This window comes from Cervus elaphus, chromosome 5, assembly GCF_910594005.1.
Source record: "Cervus elaphus chromosome 5, mCerEla1.1, whole genome shotgun sequence".
Classification (NCBI taxonomy): Eukaryota; Metazoa; Chordata; class Mammalia; order Artiodactyla; family Cervidae; genus Cervus; species Cervus elaphus.
This window is the reverse complement of record NC_057819.1, coordinates 21,036,296-21,051,953: the sequence shown is the minus strand read 5'-3', so window position 1 is coordinate 21,051,953 and position 15,658 is coordinate 21,036,296. Positions and strand designations below refer to the sequence as shown.

At 47.0% G+C, this 15,658-nt stretch overlaps 1 long non-coding RNA gene across 1 annotated transcript in view; it reads right to left on the bottom strand.

Moving 5' to 3' along the window:
* Positions 1–544: 544 nt before the first annotated feature.
* The window catches only part of LOC122693989, a 208,033-nt gene continuing 192,919 nt past the window's right edge, over positions 545–15,658 (bottom strand). The window contains exons 3-4 of the long non-coding RNA XR_006341077.1: positions 1,660–1,750; positions 545–1,207 (exon numbers count right to left, since the gene is read on the bottom strand). This is a non-coding gene — a long non-coding RNA (uncharacterized LOC122693989). The remainder of the gene's footprint in view (positions 1,208–1,659; positions 1,751–15,658) is intronic.

Below are 15,658 nucleotides of genomic sequence, written 5' to 3'. Positions count from 1 at the left end.
CAGGTTGCTTTGAAAGGACCAGAGGAATGTGGGAGAGGCTCATATTCTAGCTAAGGGAACAGAGGTCACAGGGAAGGTGTGAGAGTGTGGACAGATACACTAGTTTAGTTTCTCTTTGGTGTCTGCTCTTCAGACAGCCCCAAACTGAAGGCACTGCCTTCAAGCATGTTCATCCCATCAGGATTGATCAAGCCCCCACTGTGCCCCCAGCCCTGGCTCAACCTCAGAACTACCCAAAAGCAAGATAGTCCAGCTCTGGGGTGCCCAGTCTGATGAGTGGGGGAAGCAACACTGTGAGTTTCAGGGAGGAAATTAACAAGGAAATGCCAGCAAGAACCATCAGCAGAACACTTCCTTGCTGGGGTGCTGGTGGAAGTTGACTCTGAGAAGGTGACATTTTCGGATGAGTCCTGAATAACTACATGTGAGCTGGAGGAAGAAAATTAGCCTTCCAGGTGGGGGACACCAAGGACAAAGGTGCTCTCAGAAGTGAGAATGAGGTTCATTCCAGGAACGCACAGAAGGGTGGGGTAGCTTCCTTCAAGTGTGTGTGGGGGGGGGCATAGACGGACATGTTATCATGAATTTACAGCCCATTTCCATATCAACCAGGAAGATCATGGGCAGCCTGCTGCCCAAACAGAACTTTGAATATCTGGAGCATTCTGGAGAAAAACCATAGAACTGACTGCTTCAATTCTTGTACAAGACAGGAATTCCTCAGCCTTAGGCTCCTTGACCTGAAACACATGGGTGACTTATCATTCACAGGACAGAAGTGGGGGACTGTGCCTTCCAGAACATGAACACATTAAGATGCACTTTCTTTTTCTTCATTTTTTTTTTTGGCCGCTCCACAAGGCATGTGGGATCTCAGTTCACCAACCAGAGATCAAACCCATGTCCCTTACAGAGGACACTCATAATCTTAACACTGGACTGCCAGGGAAGTTCCAAGATGCACTTTCCCCAAATGCTCACCCACTCGAGTCCACAGAAGAGAGCTTGCATCCACTGCTGGGCTGCCCTGGAGAAAAACCTTTGACAAGAACTGACTGCTTCTTATCCCAGGCAGTAGCATCCACCGAGGGCAGGTGGGGGGCTGGGGGCAGTGTGCAGGGCAGACTTGCATCCTTGAACAGTTATCTTGACTTTATTTAACGTGTTGCTCTGTTGCTCACCTGGAATTTTTTGTATCAAGTTAGACCTGTAAAACATTGCAATAAAATAGTATTTGTCATGATTTCTGAGTATGGGACATTTCCTTTTTTTTTTTTGGCCATGTACTATTCAGGATGTTAGTTCCCCGACCAGGGATAGAACACATACCCCCTGCATCGGAAGCTCAGAATCTTAACCATTGGGACATCAGGGAAGTTCCTGGGACATTTCCTTAAATTTTGTTCTCTAGGCGAGTGCCCCACTCTCCTCCCCCAATCCTGGCTCTCTTGTGCCATTCAGGCTTATTAGAGGTGCCTTCACGACTGTGCCCACTTGGGTTCTGGAAGTTTCCTTGAACCCACACACAACTTCCCCTGAACTGGAGTAACACTGGGGATGTGTATACACCCAGCAGCAGGAAAAACATGACTGCACTACAAATGTCAAACACCCAATGAGCAGCCCGCACAAATGACCCCAGTGACCATGACCTCTGACCTATTCAAGTCCACTGCTACAGGCCGGGGGCTGTCCATCCACTGAAAGCCGGTACTGTAAAAAGCTTCTGTCTCTCACTGTGCCAGATGGTCTGCAAATGTCAAAGAGAGGAGAAAAGGCCGAAATTTCCATAAGTTAGCTTGAGCCAGGGGCTAGTAGTGGGTGGCTGGCTGGCTGGCTGTCTTGGCTGGTCTCTGGAGGAAAAGGGGCTGGAATCTCAGTCACAGGAGGCCAGAAGAGCAAGAAGAGGGATCGTTCCAGATTGGAGTAAAGGCTCTGGGCCAGGTGCTGTGGGTGGAAGCTGAGATCGAGTTTGCAGGGATGCCTATGTGGGGCTAAAGGATTTGGACTTTATCTGCCTGAGGATGCGGAACATGTAGATTTTAAGAATGATATGGGATGTCCCTGGTGGTCCAGGAGCTGTGACTCTGAGCTCCCAATGCAGGGGGCCTGGGTTTGATCCCTGGTCAGGGAACTAGATCCCACACACCACCACTAAAGACCCTGCATGTCACAATGAAGATCAACGATCCTGTGCACCACAACTGTGACCCGGCGCAGCCAAAGAAATAAAGAAATACTAAAAAAAAAAAAAAAAAAAGAATGCGCTGATGCAAATTGCTTCTGAAGTTGGAGTAAAGAGGGGAGAGTGGAGACAGAGAAAAACTGGGTAAAGTCAAAGTCAATATTTAACAGAAAAGCAATATTAGAGTACCCCGACAAGGGGTCCAGAAGTGGGTATCCAATACTGGAGAGACAGAGATTCGGGTACCACAAACTTCCGGGAAGGAAGAGGTTCATTCAGCAGCTCAGGCAGTCACCTACTTTTAAGAAAGGTGACCTAGGGTGGTCCCAAGTTCCATGGGGCTCACCCAGCACTCCAGCCTCAGGGGGACTTCCTCGGAGCTGCTTTGTAAGGGAGAGAAGCTCAATGCTGGGAGAAGGAAAGGCCAGCGGATGAAGAGGAAGGGCACAGAGGAGAAAAGGCTTTTTCATGGAGAGGCATGAGCCACTTGTTCCAAGCAGCAGTGAGCAACATTCATGAGGTGGGGCTGTGCCTTCTGGGATAGCCGACAAAGACCCCTGCACACGCTCTGTCTCACCCTGGAACCACGCAAACTATCCTGACACTCCAGATTCACATGCATTCCTTCCAATTTAAAATAGAGCAGCTCAATCCGTGAAGGCTCAGAGAGGGTAAGTGATTTGCCTGAGGTCACACAGCTATGAAGATGAAAGCAGAGTGGGGGCGTTGAGGATGGATATGGGGGAAAGTTGTCAGTGGGTCCCAATGTATTGTGAAATGGGTGAGGCAAGAGTAAGGTCCCAGTGCCTGACAACAAGGCATTCCCCTGACCTGCACAGAGAACCCCAAAGCAAACAGTCCATTTGGGGAGCAAGTGGAAGACCCCAAAGGCCCAGTGAGTGGAAAGCAAAGACTTGGCTTATGTGACATAGTGATTGTTCACAGATCACCTCCCGGCTTGCCAACTGCCCTGGAAGTTCCCCGAGGACAGGGCTTGGCACTCCTGTTTCCTGGTGGGCTGTGCGCAACATACACAGCAAGTCTGAGTAACTGTTCTGCATCGGAAGGGCCCTAGTCACTCACATAGCTGTCCCCGGGGAGGCGGTGGCCAGTTCATTTAATCAGATCTGTATAGTTCCCCAGGTTTCATGGTGGCTCAAATGGTAAAGAATATGCCTGCAATGCAGGAGACCTGGGTTTGGTCCCTGGGTTGGTCAGATCCCCTGGAGAAGGGAATGGCAACCCACTCCAGTATTCTTGCCTGGAGAATCCATGGACAGTGGAGCCTAGTGGGCTACAGTCAGTGGGGTCACAAAGAGTCGGACAGGACTGAATGACTAAGCGCGCACGCACACGCACATATAGTTCCCCACAGTTGCTCAATGGTTGACGTCATGTTCTGGAAAGACTGGCAGAATATGGAGAATTATATCACCTTTAGATATGAGAAAACAGAGAGAGTAAGTGTTTTGCCTAAAGTCACACAGCAGAGCCCATTCTTCAGATCCTCATCTGGGATCCATCTTTGTGATTACTCAGGGGTCTGTCTGCAACAAGGAGCTGCCCCTCTGCAGGGGTTGAAGTCAATACCCACCCAGAAGTGCCCTTCTTCCTGCAACGAGGATTCGGTTCCCACAGGCAGATCGGAGCTTGTCTGCTCTTAATTCAGGAGCTTCCATCAGAGTCTAGATGAGGGGCTCTTGCTGGCAGGAATGGGGTGCACCCCTGGGTGGGGCACTGGGGCCCATGGGCACAGATTCTCTTCACCGCTGGCTGTGGTCACAGATGTAATACTACAACCCCCCCCCCCCCCGCACTTCCAGGAGAGCTCCCACTGGAAGGAAAGGGGTCTTCTCGCTGTCGGCATGCTTGGCTGCCCGGGTTGGAATCTCAGTCCTGTGTGATTTGGGTAATTTTCATGTCCTCTCTGTGCCTAAGTGTCCCCACCCATAAAGTGGGGATGTTAATACAGGAGTTAAATGAGGATTAAATCCACTGGGATTAAGTGTAAGCTTAACTAGAGTCAGCGTCCAGGTCTGCCAGTGCCAGGCTGAGTCCTCGGCGCAACACCAGCGAAAATTCTCCAGGCTTGGCCCTCCCCTGCTGTTAATCACAGTACCTCATTTCCTCTCTAGTTAAAGTGAGCAAAGCAATTAACATATTAAATATGTATATATATATATCGACAAAGAATCAATATGAATACCTGTGTATAGGTATATAAGCACACGTACACATGCACACATATACATTAATATATGCATGCTCAGTCACTAAGTCATGTCTAACTCTTTGCAACCCCATGGACTATAACCCACCAGGATCCTCTGTCTGTGGAACTGTCCAGGCAAGAATACTGGAGTGGGTTGCCATTTCCTCCTCCAGGGCACCTCCCCCATCCAGGGATCGAACCCACATCTCTGGCATCTCCTGTACTGGTAGGCAGATTCTTTACAAAAAAAAGAATATATTTATTTATTTATTTGTATTTATATGTAAGAGAAGGAGGTGAAATGTGAGCTAAATCCTTATCTTTTACATGCAGAGTGCATAGATGTTGTCTATCTTTAGGGAATCCAGGAAACGATAGTAATCAGACATTATTTGGTGTTAGAAGGTAGCCACCAGGACTCTAAGTGGAGTTTGAAGAGGCAGAGGGGGACTTCCCTGGAGGTCCAGTTGTTAAGACTCCAGGTTTCCAATGCAAGGGACTCAGGTTCAATCCCTGGTTGGGGAACTAAGATCCCATATGCCAGGCAGCCAAAAGATAAACAAACAAAAAAAAGCACAGAGGCAGAGGGCAGAAAAGTTGAGAAACAGTTGCTTTGTTATCATAAGCTCTAGACAACTCCCAACAGATTTTTTTTGAAGTATAGTTGATTTACAATGTTGTGTTAATTTTTGCTGATTCAGTGATACATATATGTATAATATGTATACACACACACACACACACACTTTTTTCATATTCTTTTCCATTCTGGCCTATAACAGCATATTGACTAGAGACCCCTGTGATCTACAGTAGGACCTTGCTGTTTATCCATCCTCTATATACTAGTTTACATCTGCTAAGCGCAAACTCCCAATCCATCTGTCCCACCCCTGTCCACTTTGGCAACTGCAGGTCTATTGTCTGTCTATGAGTCTGTTTCTCCCATTCGATTTGTTCCCAAGGGCATGGGATCCAATGGAACTGGCTTTCAGTGAGAGGCCCAGGGCTGAATGTGCAATGACAATGACATCTGGGCCACAGCCCAGCCCATCCCGGCCAGTAGAGCCTTGTCCGCCCCTGTTGGCCATCTGGCCTGAGAGACTTTTCCATAGCACCCTTGCCCAGTGCCCAGCTCGGGCCACAGGTGTCCCTGCCGGGACATAGCTTCACCAGTGACTCACTTCTTCATTTTTAGCGCACCCTGTGAGCCTGGGGCTGTGTCGGCCCGGCAGCTGTCTGTCTGGGGGTCAGGGACTGTGCCGGCCTCACTGCCCTCAGGTCCGTGCAAGAGGGCAGGGACCAGCGTCCGTGCCAGGCCCAGCTCTTGACAACCGGCTCTGCGAGGGACGTGAGGACAAAATACAGCCAGAGCGTATCTGGACCTGGGATTGCATCCTTCTGCTGACCTCTCAACGGATGAGTCTGGTCTAGCCTCAGGATGCTCAGTGCCTCAAGCAAGATGATTAAAACTGCTCTAAGAGTCTGTGGGCCGCCTTTCTGCCTTGCAATTCCTGCTGCTCTTCGCTTCTCTCCTTCTAGAAGCTCTCGCCTCTCTCCTTCTAGCTGACTGCATCACTGCACGCTTGCGTGCAGAGGCGCCCACAGCTGAAAGGGTTTTCACGGCTGTTAACTTACTGGTTCACACCTTCGGGCTTTAAGGAGCTTTTTAGCTGAAAAGGCCTTTTCTGCCAGCTTCTCCCAAGCTTGAGTAAACAAAAAACTATTTATGTCTTCACAGCACTTCATTAAGGCAGGGCAAGGATAAGATCAGTGACGGGGTGTAGTAAAAACGCAGCCTTTTAAGTCAGGAGAAGGCGGGCGGCCCCAGGCCAGCTGCGCGTTCTTGGGGAAGCCAGGTCCCCGATCAATTTTTGTTTTGTAAAGCTGCAAGAATAATATCATGAAAGCCCAAACATCCTTCTCCACCACACTTCAACCATTAATGCAATGATATTACAGAATCTTGATTTCATCTCAAAATTCCCGCCATTGGACTTCCCTGGTGGTGCAGTGGTCCCCGGCCAATTCAGGGGACCCAGGTTCGATCCCTGGTCCTTCGATCCACGTGCTGCAGGGCAACTCAGCCCATGTGCCACAACTACTGAGCCTGAGCACTGAGAGTCTCTGCTCCCCAACGAGAGACGCCACTACAGTGAGAAGCCTTTGCACCACAATTAGAGAGCAGCCCCTGCTCGCTGCAACTAGAGAAAGCCCGCATGCAGCAACAAAGACCCAGTACTGCCAAAAATAAATTAAATAAAATTTTAAAATAAATAAATGAATATAGCAGTGTGTATATGTCAAAAAAATTTCCCCCAATGATCCCAACGATGCTGGAGAACTGCTTTCTTTTTCAGTCTGGGGCCCAAGCATTTGGTGTTCCTAGCTGTCACTGTTGGGGGCCCATTTCCATGGGTCTTTTGTATTTCTGCACATCTTGGGAGTAGACGCTCTGGCTGCCCTTTGCCTGGACTGTCATTTCTAGGATGTTTGTGAGGAGTACAGCTCCAAAAGGTAGAGACAGTGTCTCCTGCCAAAGCAAAGTGTAGGCATGTTTACCATCCAGTGTAGGAAAGATAATACCAAGATTTTGTCAGTGGTCCAGTGGTTAGGACTCCAAGCTTCTGATGCAGAGGGCGAAGGTTCAATCCCTGGTCAGGGAACTAAGATCCCATATACCATACGGAGCAGAAAAAAAAAAGAAAGAAAGAAAGGTAATACCTCTCTTGGAGGGCGGGGGGATCAGGCAGGCTTATTGTCCATTATAAAATATTTGGGCTTCTCCCATTCAGGGTTCCTCTACTATAAGGCAAGCAAGGCAGTATGTGTACAGGTGACACTCGGCCTTCTTTGAGTGGCCCTGTGGGACCCAGGGCTTGGGAAAAGAAGATGCTGGCACTCTGGCTACTGCAAGGGCTGTGAGTAATAACACCCCCTGTCCCCCATTCCAGGGTCTTCTATGTTTTGCCAGGACCCAGGTGACCGGGGCAGGCTAACTTCTTCGCTGGCTGGGAGGGTGAGATCTCAGACCTTTCTAGCCTTTGATCATCATTTTCAGTCAAGAGTATGAGTCACTTCACACCTTCAAAAGTCATTTCTCTTGCATCCTTTATTCTAGAATAATCCCGTGCCTTTCTATGTCTGTCTAGACTTTGCCGGTTCCAAAGCATACAGGCCAGTCGTTTTGTAGGAAGTCCCACAGTCGGCGTTAGTTTGATTGCTCCCTGACGATTAGACTCCACATAAACACTCCTGCAGGAAATTCACAGGGCTGTTGTGGGCACTAACAGCAGAAGGGACGTCGGGTCAGCCTGTCCCATTTTCGATCAGGCAAACATCTTGTCACTTGGCTGAGGTGGTGTACGACCAAAGTTATCTTTCTCTTTGTAATTCATCTGGAATCCGTGGAAAGATGTTTTGACCCGTGGGGATATCCTGTCCCTGACAAGCCTTAACCTCCACAAGCTCCAGTCAATTCATCTGCGAGAGGCAGTGTGCTCGGTGACAGCCCCACAGATACCACGGCAATTATGCTTATCTTCAGCAACGGAGATCACCCGACCTGCAGAGCCTAAAATGTTTCCCACTCTGCCCCTTGTAGGGAAAGTCTGCCGACCCTGCAAGGTGGTGGATGGAAACAGAGTTTTTAGTCAAGGACTTACCATCAGTAAATCTCCTCTAACATGTTCATCCTTCTCTTTCTCTTAGGCCAAGTTGCATGGATTGAGGGATCAAACCCATGCCCCCTTCATTGGAAGCTTGGAGTCCTAACCACTGGACCACCAGAGAATTCCCCCAATATATTCATCTTTCTGTACCAGTTTTGTTACCATTTTTTTCCAGTTTTTTTTTTTTAGGGTTTCATGGTTTTCCTGCTCTCAAGCTGCGCTTAAAATTAAACACAAACATCTTCAGGGTTTGACGCATGTGGACCCGGGGTGCACGCACAGCGGACTGAAAGCTGTGGAAGCCGCCCCTTCTTCATGCCTCTCGCTTGGCAAATCTGCGAGAGGCAAAATGTTCCCAAACGTGGCACACCATCTAAATCGGTTTCAAATGATTTTCTCTGAGTAGAAAGAATGATGTTATGTGAACTGGAGGATATGTCTGCCCAGATCCATGATGCCTAAACATTATTTCTCGATTTTTTCTTGCCTGGAGAATCTCATGAACAGAGGAGACTGGCGGGCTACAGTCCGTGGGCTCGCAAAGAGTTGGACACGACTGAAGTGACTTAGCACGCATCCACTCAGACACACGGGTGGGGGGAGTGGGAATGAAAAAGTTGTTATACTGAGAAAATTCCTCCAAAAATCACAATGGCTTTTCACTTTGCCAGTATGACAAATGCTCATTAACTGGACAGTCGTTCTCTACATCTGAATAAAGAAGCAGAAAGGACACCTATGTGCATTAAATATACATAAGTGGACTTCTCCTGTGGTCCCTACGCAAGGGAGCACAGTTTTGATCCCTGGTCAGGGAACTAAGATCCCTTATGCTGCACAGTGGGGCCAAAAACTTAAAATTTAAAAATTTTTTTTAATTTAAAAAATAAAAATGTAAGTTTCCTTTTTTAAAAAAAACACAACATACATAAGAGTAAGTCTAGCCTGGGTGGAGCCCAAAGGAGGCGAGAGTAGCCGAGAGGCGTGCAGACGAGAGAACAAACTCTTTCCTAGCTCCTGCCAAGCTCCAAGCTATTTCTCTGTGCCTCAGAGGGACTAAGGGTGGAGGCGAAGCTGCCAGGGGCCCTGTATTCCCCTCCGAGAGGGCCCTGGGGTGAACACACTGCAGCGTAGGGCAAACAAATACTGTTTGCATTCATTTCTCAAGGAAGACACAAGTCTGGGCAGATTTTCCGGTTGTGTGGTTTGCAGCTGACAGTGGAAACCAGGGGCATTGAGTAGGAAGCCAAAGAAAGACTGGGCTTCTGGCACGATGCCCCGGAACTCCAGGGAGGCAGAGTCTGGGTACCAGACTCTAGAGAGGGTGTGGCTGTGGGCAGAGGGAGGCTCAGCAATGCTCTCCATGTAGTCTCAAGACACTGAGGGAAAGGGGGAAGAACTCTTATCCTCCGTGCCTTCAATCATACTACCACGCGTGCTAAGTCACTTCAGTCGTGTCCGATTCTTTGCTACCCTATGGACTGTAGCCTGCCAGGCTTATCTGTCCATGGGATTCTCCAGACAAGAATACTGGAGTACGTTGCCATACTTTCCTCCAGGGGATCTTCCCGACCCAGGGATCGAACTCCTGTCTCTTACGCCTCCTCTCCTGCGTTGGCAGGTGAGTTCTTTACCACTAGGGCCACCTGGGAAGCCCAACCCTTCAATCGGTAGTTATTAATTGAGCACCAGCTGCATGCATGGCACGGGGGATACAGCCATGGACAAGTCAAGCTTGGTCCCCATTGTTATGGAATTTCCAGTCGGGGCTGGAGATGGATGGGAGAGAAAATAGCTGATCAAGATAATTTCAGAGACTTATGAATATTATACAAATATAATGGGATGACAGGAAAAGAATAACCAGGATGGGTCTGCTGTTGATGGGTTGGTGAGGAAGGCCAAGTAAGCTCCTTTTGAGGTGGGTTTGAATGGTGAAAAGGAGCTGGCCCTGAGTACAGTCTGAGAAAGGGCATTCTTTGAAGAGGACACTGAAGGTGCAAAGGCCCTGGGGCCACCACAAACTCGAGGTGTTCTTTAGTTTTTAATAATGTAACACAGGATTTATTAGCAGTAAGGGTCATATTCAATTCAAAATAGAAGACATTTTCTATAAAAAATTACAATGTAATATCCCTTCAGCTGGGTAGTAGCAGAACCAACAAACAAAACCTTGTGTCTATTCTGAGTGTCCTGTTCTTACCCATGCCTTTAGTAAGTTTTAGACTAAGTGAAATGTAGATTTTGTTGGAAATAGCTGAACCAAATGTTGAAGTGCTCTTTATATACGGAAGAATGAAGAGAGAGAGACAGAGAGGAGTGGAGTGGTGGTGGAAATAAACAGAGAAAGGGAGACAACAAAAAAAGAGATAGGGGAACTTCCCTGGAGGTCTAGTGGTTAAGACTCCATGCTTCCAATGCACTGGGAACAGGATCAGTCCCTGGTTAGGGAACTAAATCCCCACATGCCATGCAGAAAGGTCAAAAAATAATTTACAAAAAGAAAGAAAAGGAACTGGAAGACAAAAAGTGAAAGAGACCAGCTGTGAAAGACTGAAGGTGAAGGACAGGAGAATTCATGGAGGGGATGGGGAAGAAAGCCACTGCCTATAAAAACAAATTGTGTGCTTGTGGGGAGAGGGAGACAAGGTATGTGCAAAGCGGGCCCACACTGCCTCCACTCCTGAATGATCCCTTCTTGTCTCTACATGCATGGACTTGGAATTTTTGCTGGCTTCCCATGTGTTTAGTTCTTATTTCCCTAATTGGATTACGAACTTCGCAAAAGCAGAGTGTATGACTTATACTGTTTCCCCCCTTTCTGCATAGCACTTATCATAAGGCTCTATATACGGTGGGCTCATTAATTATTGTTTGAACAAATGGATGGCTGGATGGATAGCGGAAAGAAAGTGAAGTCACTAGACTTCAAACTAGACCGAAAGAAAGTGAAGTCACTCAGTCGTGTCCGACTCTTTGCTACCCCATGGACTGTAACCTACCAGGCTCCTCTGTCCGTGGGATTTTCCAGGCAAGAGTACGAGAGTGGGTTGCCATTTCCTTTTCCAGAGGATCTTCCCAACCCAGGGTTTGAATCCAGGTCTTCCGCTTTGCAGGTGGATTCTTTTACCAGCTGAGCCACAAGGGAAGCTAGACTGTGTCTCTCTGCCATTAACCATGTTGTTTACATTTTGCTCAGGTTGTATAAATATTGTGCACATAGATATGCCCATGTGAAACACATGCTCACCTAGCTTTAAAATTGTCTTTGACCTTCAGCAAGTTGGCAAACTAAAGAGAGGTTTAGGATGAGGCGAGGATTACCTGCTTCATCTGAGTGAACATGGATACCTGAGCCAGACACATCAGTGTTTAGCTGAGATGAACAATAACAGGAAGGAGATATCAAAAAGAAGATGGACATATAGGTAAGCGTGGCCAAATTGCTAAGGCTCACCCGTGTTGAAGTTCTGCTCTCCTTCCAGGAGTTGTGTGTGTTAAGTCATTTCAGTCATGTCCGACTCTTTGCAATGCCAGGGACTATAGCCTGCCAGGCTCCTCTGTCCATGGGATTCTCCAGGCAAGAATACTGGAGTGGGTTGCCATGCCCTCCTCCAGGGGATCTTCCCAGCCCAGGGATCGAAGCCACATCTGTTATGTCTCCTGCATTGGAAGGTGAGTTCTTTACCACTAGTGCCACATGGGATGCCCTCCAGGGGATGAGGCTTCACTGTATCCCCCAGGCTCCTGGGCAGTTAGGCGTGGCCACTGAACTGTGGATGGGATCCATGCGCACTACATCTAGGACCAATCCATAGAACTTCTGCATTCCTTCTCCCACAACTGGCTGAAGGGAGGGGATTCGAAGGGCCTAAAGGAGGGAGGAGCCACAGGATGGAGGGAGCCTGGGACCCTGAGTGACTATGTAGAGAAGAGCCTGCTTGCTGATAGCTCTGCAGCTGCTGAGAAGTGGGGGTTGTTTGTTACAGCAGCTAACGCTGCCTAACCTGACCCATACAGAAGAGATGGAGAAGACGAGCAGCAGTGGGGTTATTCCTTTGCACAGAAGAATCCAGAAGATTCTCCACTCAGTGGTGTCTAAATGTCAACTATGGGAACACAGCCCAGGGGGGTGAAACTCTTCTCTCTGTGACACCAGGGTGGTCCACAAGCCCAGGGAAGGAAGGACAGAAGGGCTTCATTTCCCAGGGCACCAGGTACCCAAACAGGGGCATCTAAAGTCAAGCCACTTGACAAGGGGGCTGCAAATTCCATATTTTAAAAACAAGAGGGAAAAAAGGATGATAGATTAATAGTTGGGGGGAAAAAAGAGGTTTGATTGGAACTCCATCTTGAAACATAAATCTAAAATGATAAAGCTAAAATTAAGGTAAGTTCATTTTCATTTACCAAAGCATGGTAACTGTGCTAACGCTTAGAATAGACAAATAATCAATAATAATTTTTTTCTTTAATGTTCCATGTTTTTTTCCCTCCAAATTGTCTAAAAGCATGATTGACACGCTTCCCTTCACATTTGACCTTTCACAGCCCTTGTGGTTCAGAGATGATTTTTTTCTTTTCAGTTCACTGCAGCACTATTTACAACAGTCAGGACATGGAAGCAATGGAAATGTTCACCACTGGGTTAATGGGTAAAGACGATGTGATCCATATATGTAATGAAATACTACTCAGCCATAAAAAAGGATGAAATAATACCATTTCGCAGCAACATGGATGAACCTAGAGACTGCTATACTGAGTGATAGTTAGACAGGCAAAGACAAATCACACTTATGTGGACTCTTAAAACTGTACAGTGGGACTTATTTACAAGAGAGATATAGAGTCACAGATGTAGAAAACAAGCTCATGGTTGCCAGGGTGGAAAGTGGGTGATTGGGAATGACCTATACACACAACTATATATAAATATAACTAATATTAACTAATAGGAACCAGGTAACTAATAGGAACCTACTTTATAGCACAGGGAACTTCACTCAGTCCTCTTTAATGGCCAATATGGGAAAAGAATTTTAAAAAGAATGGCTCTATGTATATGTCCAACTGATGTACTTTGTGGTACGCCTGAAATTAACACAACATTGTAAATCAACCACACTCCTGCTGCTGCTGCTGCTAAGTCACTTCAGTCCTGTCCGACTCTGTGCGACCCCATAGACGGCAGCCCACCAGGCTCCCCCGTCCCTGGGATTCTCTAGGCAGGAACACTGGAGTGGGTTGCCATTTCCTTCTCCAATGCATGAAAGTGAAAAGTGAAAGTGAAGTCGCTCAGTTGTGTCCAACTCTTGGCCACCGCATCGACTGCAGCCTACCAGGCTCCTCCGTCCATGGGATTTTCCAGGCAAGAGTACTGGAGTGGGTTGCCAGTGCCTTCTCCGAACCATACTCCAATAAAAATTTAAAACTAAATAAATAAATAGCAAAAAGGAAAAAAAAAGTCCATTTCTATGGGCTTCTTTTAATCCTTTCAAATTCAAGTCACTGTTATGCAAGCAAGATGTGGTATCGCTGGGTGAATTTGGATCAGCCACTGTCCCTTCAGTGACTGCGCATACAAGATGCTTTATCACCAACTTCACAGCAGGTGGTTCCGAAATGTGTGTCTCTCTTGGTTCCCTACAGGATGTGCTAAGCAAGGCCTCTGCCATTGCCACTGTCCCACCTGAGGGACTTAGAGCTAAGCGGCATCTTGCAAGGGGATCCCCTCCGTGGAACTTAAATGGCCGCCTTGGCTTTGGAGCCACTTGCTGACATGAACTGAGGTTGGAATGCTGATCCTGGCTCTTCTGGGAGGTTCCCAGGCTGCTGTTTACTCTGATTCCTGGCTATCCACCCTATTTCCGACTACTGTTTTTCTAGCCTACTTAGCTATTCATGGGGAAAATATCACAGTGGGTAGGAAGTTTTTGCTCAAAAGCCAAACAAAGAGAGAAAAACAAGGGCAAAGGCAAAGCCGCTTATTAAAAAAACAGACTTTGAGAAATTCCAAATGCTCTTGTTAAGCAAATCATTTCCCAGGGTTCCTGAACATACAAGGAAAACTCAAAAGCTGCAAAAATAACCCACCCTGGAGAAAACTACCCTTGTTTGAGATTTGTCTTCTATACGTTTTTGTCTGTTTGTTTGTTTCCTTTGTATACATTTGCTACAGTTGGCCCAGGACGAGGCCCCTGGCACCTGCCAGGCTCGAGGGCTCGGGGAAGGCTCTGCTTTGAAGCCAGCTGGACAAAAAGCTGGACATCTGGAAGCTTCTTAGAATCTCTCCTCTTGCCCTGACTCAAAAAGTAGCTTTTCTATAGTCACTTTTGGTGTCTAGGTTTCTTTTTTTTTAAAATTATCATTAACCTATTTTTTACAGGGCCTTATTGAATTTCTTACAGTGTTGCTTCTAGGGTTGTTTTTTGTTGTTGTTGTTTTGGGTTTGTTTGGTTTTTTTTTTTTTGCCCCGGGGCATGAGGGATCTTAGCTCCCAGACCAGGGATCAAACCCACACCCCTTACATTGGAATACTCAAGTACCTTGGTTTCTTCTTTTTTTAAACTTTTTATTTGTATTGGGGTACAGGCTATTAACAATGCCCCGATCGGTTCAGGTGAACACCACTGGAAGGGGCTCATCCATACATATACATGTATCCATTCTCCCCAAGTGCCTTGGTTTCTAAACAAAGAGGAAGCAGAGGGAGAGGAAATGTTTTCCTCAGAAAAAACAGCTTGCTTCTTCTCATCATTCAGGGCTCTGCTCACCTTCTCAGGGCGCCTGACCTGATTACTCTGCCTGATTGCCTCTTCCTGGCAGCTCAGATGGTAAAGAATCCACCTGCAATGCAGGAGACCTGGGTTTGATCCCTGGGTTGGGAAGATCCCCTGGAAAAGGGAATGACTACCCACTCCAGTATTCCTGCCTGGAGAATCCCATGGACAGAGGAGTCTGGTGGGCTACAGTTCATGGGTAGCAAAAAGTTGGACACGACTGAGCGACTGATCATGCATGAACCTCCCCCAGTCACTCTATTCCAACACCGTGCTTTGCAATCTTCGAAGAATGTATTGCCACCTAAAATCATGAGGCTCACTGTTTTGTGTCTGCCATACAAGTGGTCAACTCCATGGAGGAAAGAAGCTTACCTGTTTTATTCACTCATCAATTCCGAGCCCCTGGAAAAATGTTGGATACATAGTAGATGCTCAATAAACACTTGTTGAATTAAATTGAATCCTTAAGTTAGAAACACTGAAGAAGAAAGGATAGAAAACATTGCATTCCAGAATGACTGGACCCTACTTCGTGGAAGTTTCTTTACAGGAAAAAAAAAAAATATATGCATATATTTTTTTCCATAAGGAGATTCAATGAATGCAACTCTTGTGCAAAGCATGGCATGAAATAACCAGGGTGGTTGTGAGGAATACAATGAGGTAATTGTGTAAAGTACTTAACGGAGTGTCTGGTACATTGTGAGTGTTAAGTGAGTACTGGCGATTAATAATAACTCATACTGAGCTTAAGGTCCACCAAGTTCTGTCTTTCCCACACGTGCCGTTATAAATCTATATCTTC